General features: G+C 41.4%; 1 protein-coding gene across 1 annotated transcript in view; it reads right to left on the reverse strand.

The window, feature by feature from the left end:
* gcgrb (glucagon receptor b) overlaps positions 1–6,000 on the reverse strand; it is a 45,668-nt gene extending 39,668 nt beyond the window's left edge. The window contains exon 1 of the mRNA XM_070990644.1: positions 5,684–6,000. The gene's annotated coding sequence lies outside the window, so the exon portion shown is untranslated. The remainder of the gene's footprint in view (positions 1–5,683) is intronic.

The raw sequence follows: 6,000 nt of genomic DNA on the forward strand, positions 1-6,000 counted from the left end.
CGTGCTTCTGTTCTTTTTTCGGCTAATCAGCTGCACGTTAAAAGGGAACCACAGAGCTACTTATGCAGCTTCTGGTTATGTCAACAATGATCTCACTTCTGATTCTGAACCCGAACTAGAAGATGAAACTGAAGAAATCCACAAGAGCGACTGCGTCACACTGGAGAACATACATCATCAAGTGCCAGCCCATATATAGCAGCACTGACAATAAAGTTGACTTGACTTGACTTGACTTGACTTGACTTGAGAATCCCTCGGCCTCGCAGCGGAGGAGCTGGAGCGTAAGATATCAGTGTGCCGATCAGCAACAGGAGCTCATTCAGCAACAGACTGATCCATCCCACTGCACCACAGAGTGACAGAATCTATTTTATTTTATTTTATTTAATATTAGATAACCATTGTTCAAACTACTACAATAGTTTGAGCAACGGTTAGGGGGATGGACTTATGTAAAGGAGATGCAATGAGCAGCACTGCGTTACCTTGCTCCCCTGGCAGGTGAGAATCTTTCAGGCTGGATTTCTCACTAAACTAGTTTGAGGAGTGTCTACATTCAAATGGCCACATCTTCCTCAAATATTTTCAGATTTCCATGTGTTGGACATTGTTGGAAAGCTTAGAAACTACACTACACACAGAATCTGTAAATAACTCAAAATGCCCCCCGGGAGACTTCTGGCTGGTTTTCTCGTGGCTGGTCACATATAGGTAAAGGCCTCAAAGATACATTAAGTATGAATATAGATAGCCAACATTTGGATTTCATGAATATAAATATATTTATGAAGTAAAGTGTCTTGTTTTACAACACCTGGATATATAATTGAAGGAAACATGAAAATACAGTATTCTGTTTCTGTGGTATTGTTATCAGGTTTTTTTTTTTTTAGCTTGGGTTTGGGTAAAACTTCATGCTGTGGTCCCATTGTTTTTTCCAGTAGGCACGTCCCAGATACAGTCATCTGCAGACATCTATATGCAAAAAAAATATTCAGGTAGAAAAAAAAACTTCATCACTGTGTTCAAAACCGGCTAACAGCTGGAAAACATTAAAGAGACACCTTCAACAAGATTTCACACATAAGAAAGCATTCAATCTTTGGAAATGCATTTTAGCTTGATCCCAACACCATATAATTCAGCATTTTTCAGTGTGAACATACTATTTACTCCAAACCTCAGCGTGTAGAACAGAACTAGGACAGTTTTGTGTTGTCTTTGTTGAGTTGAAGTAACCATAACGTTCCAAATTTGCAATATGGGCTTTTGTCTGCTTGGGCTTCCTGCCTAACGATTAAAAACAATAGTATATTCAGTACGATGTCAGTGTGTAGTGTAGCACTGACACACAGTCTGTTTCTCCCTCCTCATCTTTTCTTCTCAGAACCCAAACACAGATTTAAAACCACACATTAGTATGAAAACAGGGTATATAATCCTGTTATCAGATGTGTGTGTGTGTGAGAGAGAGACCACGATGCCGCCACTTTTCTATTTCACTTGTGTAAAAGCATGAGAGTGGAACTTAACCTTAAACTCCTCTATGTGTGTAGAGCAAGCTCAGCAATTTAAGGCGCACAGCCTTGTGTCCCACCGCCCTGCGGTCATTTCCTGCATTAATTGGCCACAGGGGTGTCTCACACTGATGACATCAACATCAGACTGGGAAGATTAACAAATGTGATTTTCGCTGACAGATAAAATGTCTCTGTTTCACCAGGCAGGGGCAATCTGCTCCTAATATGCTCTGAATATGTGTGTGTGTGTGACCACAACATGCGTCAGAAACCAGTCTGGGTCAGTGTTGATTAAATAAACAATTGTGTTTATAGAGCAGACCTTCTCTTAACAGGCATGCATGAAAAACATACACACACAGACACGATACACCCGTTAACATCCCACGCTGTCACACCATTTTGTTCACGTCACTCGTAATGAAGAACCAGAAACCTGTGGCTTCTTCATCAGCTGAGTGTGATTTTTCACAACATGAAAAATGTACAATACAATCACATCACACACACACACACACACACACACACACACACACACACACACACACACACACACAAAATCATTTCTAAGAAAGGACGGCAGTGTCAAGTCTAGAATTTCCTTCCAGCACCCAAAATCCCCCCAAATTTCTTCCGAGATGGAGGTTTTGAAGCTCTTCATACTTCATGTTGAGTTTTCCAACATCAGCAGAGAGCAGGGAGGAAATTTAAAGATTTGGGTGACAGACCCAGCAATTTGGATGTCATAACAAAATCAGAGAGGGAATCTTTAAATAACATTTGCAGCTGCCACTGAATGTGTGTGCGTGCACACTTACAATACGTGGGTGTGTGCAGGAGACAGTGACTAATATGAGGCTTCTTGCATAATCACTCAAACCATATATCTCAGCCCGACCCTAATGAATAAATAACAGACACATCAAATAGAGGAGTCTTCAAAAGAAAATATACATGAAATATGCAAGACTGGCTTTCACATACACCTCCTTCTCTCTCTGAACGTGTCCGAAATGTTGAAGCTCCCACAGGAAATGAAAACTATCGTATCAGCATTATGTATGACCTCTGTTTAATACGTGTCATTCCCTCTCATTCACAAAGCCGACTGATTCCACACAGAAAACCTGAGCTTCTGCGCCGCTCACGGCCATGGATTTGTGTTGCGCAGCAGAAATGTTTTCCACTGCTGGTGCTGCTACTCATTTGATTATTGATTTGCGTCTAGATGTGAAGCAATTTAAGATTTAATTAAATTGCTGTTACACAACATTTCTGTTATGAGCTATTTCCTGGATGAAATCAGCATTAATACATTTATTAAAGTGTTGATTAAATGTGGATTCAGTTGTCCCTGGGACTAAATGATGCTGTCGTTCATTCCAAAAGCAAATATTACATTACATTTCTATTTCCAATTCTTATGGCACATTTCATCCTACTGCATTACAGTATGATAAGGGTGGTGCTTATCTGGTCTCCTCAATACATCAGGCTCCAATAAGCTTTCACATACTCCTCAAGCCTCACTTTACACTAAACCCTGAAAATGTGTCTCACTGACTTTCATTGAGCAGGAAGTATCCCCTTGAAGTAACTGCTCCAATACACTAATGGACAAAAGGTCATATGTGAAAGCAACTCCTTTCTGCCAACAATGGCCCCCACAGGCTCCTTCCACAGTCCTGCAGAGACAACAACCTTCTGTCTTTGTCTGTATCAATTGTAAAAGGTTTAGCCATCGAAACCTCAAGCTTTAGACAGTGGTGATCGTGTCAGGAAGAAGAAGTTAATGGAAAAAATACATTAGCTTAGTTTGACAACGTCTGTGAATCAATATCCATCCTTTGTCAATGTTCTCTGTGTGTGTGCTGGCCCTTCCTGACTAGGCAAATCAAATTTCTGGCCATCATACCATTACGAAAGAGTGGTCTGATATCTGGAGAAACTACCTGAGCCCTCAGGCACAACAACTTAGGATATTACTTCTTGGAGAGGGGACAAAAACACGGGGGTGGGGGGTGGGGTTGGCAGAAGGACACGGACGGGGAGAAAAGGCTCTGGTTTCCAGAAATTGTGTGCTCACAACAAACACCAACTTGGGAACAGACTTTCAAGCAGAAGACAACTTTCAAATGGCCCAGTATGAAAGAGCAGGTCAGCTTCTCCGAGGAGGAATCTGTCAGTGTACATATACAACGAGAATTACCACCTCATGTCGGCTGCCTCTGCCAGCCAGTCAAGTTGCATTTACATCCACGTCTGATATATGTGTGAAGACTTTGAAGGAATTTAATTAAAGGTATTAAGTGTTTTTTGGTGAAATGGAAGTTTTCACTATAATGATTTGGATGTATGTATGTATTATATATATATTCCAGTGAGAAACATGCTGTCTATCGTTCCAGAGCAGCACAATGCTCTGAAGCTCAATATCAGCAGAACCAATGAGCTGGTGGTGACCACAGTGCTTCAAATATGGATGGTGCTGCAAAGAAGCTACAGATTGTAAAACGTGGAGGCTTCACACACATCTTAGACCCGACAGCACAGAAGACCTAAACAATCAGCACAGTTTGAAGGCGGTCAAAGGCCAAAGATTCATCAATCCAGTGTCTGACCAAATGTGAAGTATGGTCACAATCTCTTCTGTGTTCTGGTGTTGAATTATGGCCAGAAAAGTGTTTTTACAGAATATTATGACGTGACAGTGTGTGTGTAAGTATGTATGGCATCATGTAATGTCATCACTTCATCATTTTATCTTATGAGACATTTGAGACAAATCTTGTCATAATTAGTGTATGAATTCTTGAGTTGTGGTTAAAAAATGTGTTTTGTAAGGTCACATTGACCTACGTACCGGCCATGGCATGTCACCAGTGCAGAAGTATAGAAATATAAATACCCTGAATACATCAGGTGCAGCTGCGAATGCAAACTGTGTGGAACAGTTTTTTTTCTTTTGTTCATTGTGATCACACAGGGGTGCAATTAACGGTTTTCATTCTCCATAAATCCACAGATTATTTCCTCCATTAAGTGTTTTGCTTGTATCATGTCAGAAAAAAAAACACACAGTTTCCCACAGCTGAAGGTGATGAGTTCAGATTCATCATCCGTCCAAAACAATGATATTCACTTTACTATCATGTATTACAAAGAAAAGGAGCAAACCAGCACATTTATGAACACTTCACATTTTAAAATGACCTCTATGATTTAACTGATGGTCAAAAAAAAAAAAGGTTGCGAATTAATGTTCTGCCAGTCGATTAGTGGTTGCAGCTCTATGATCACAGAACCGTTTTACGAGCTTGATGTAATAAGATTTGTCTTGACGAGAACTCATCAAAACAGGGTTGCAGCTGGACTTGGAGAGAGTAATTCTTCTCTGCAGATGTCAAATGTAAGCAGCAGAATAACCGTCAAAGATTGCCCAATGTCTGCTGATTGAACACACCCGCACCCAAGAGACAGAGAGGCGGAGAGAGGGGCCAAACAGCCAGAGATATTTATCAGCCTCCAATTTTTCAGAATTCAGTTTCAAGTGATGACATGCCTCATTCATCACAAGCAAAAAAAAAAAAAAAAAAACTGTGACACTCAATTCAAGACCCACGGATTCCCACTCTGAGCTCTGCCTTTAGTCTTTCATATCACCTCATCCACTGAATCATGCAACCTGCAACTAGTTACCTGTCCTAGACATAAACATGCGACACCATCATAGTGAATTAAGACCAGCTGTGAACTTGTTGATATTGCAGATTACAATACTGAGAGGAAGCGGTTTGTATCTGAACTAAGTTCTCTAACACATGCATGCACACATGTCATAAAAGACAAGAGCGTGAGTGACAGCACTTTTTATGAACAGGAGCACGTTCAAGCTTTGGACTACTGATGATGATGATGATGATGATGATGATGATGATGGTGAGGTAATATATCACGTTATGAACGGAAACTTCAACCTAAAGCTCCTGACACACCTCGGAAAGTTCAGGCGTCTCCTCCAGAGTGAAACAGTGTTTAGACACAGCGAGAAGAAGACAGAATCAGCTGCTCGCACTGTTACAAAGTGGACCTGCTGCTCCTCTAGAGGAGCTGACAGCGAACCGATGAACAGAGCAAACATGGACAAAACGTGCTCTTACCTGAGCGTGCAGACCCCCTCGTGCGCCCCTGTCACCCCCACACCGCCCGCCGCTCATCTCCCGGCCCGGCTCATCACCGGAGGTACAGTCCAGAGAGCGCAGCTGGCACCATGACCGTGACACGAGGGAAAGAGAGAAATAAAGAAAGAAAGTAGTAAAGAAAGAGAGACTGGACTCAGGAGTTCTCTAATGTGCCCAAGCTCTGTCCAGGTTCACTCTTGTTTTTTTGTTTTGTTTTTTTCTCTCTGTAAATTTCTATAAATCACTTTTCACATTAATTCTCGCTCCTGTTGTAGTGGGCTGGAGTTCGTCGGACT

This window comes from Chaetodon trifascialis, chromosome 2 (assembly GCF_039877785.1).
Source record: "Chaetodon trifascialis isolate fChaTrf1 chromosome 2, fChaTrf1.hap1, whole genome shotgun sequence".
In the NCBI taxonomy this organism is placed as follows: domain Eukaryota; kingdom Metazoa; phylum Chordata; class Actinopteri; order Chaetodontiformes; family Chaetodontidae; genus Chaetodon; species Chaetodon trifascialis.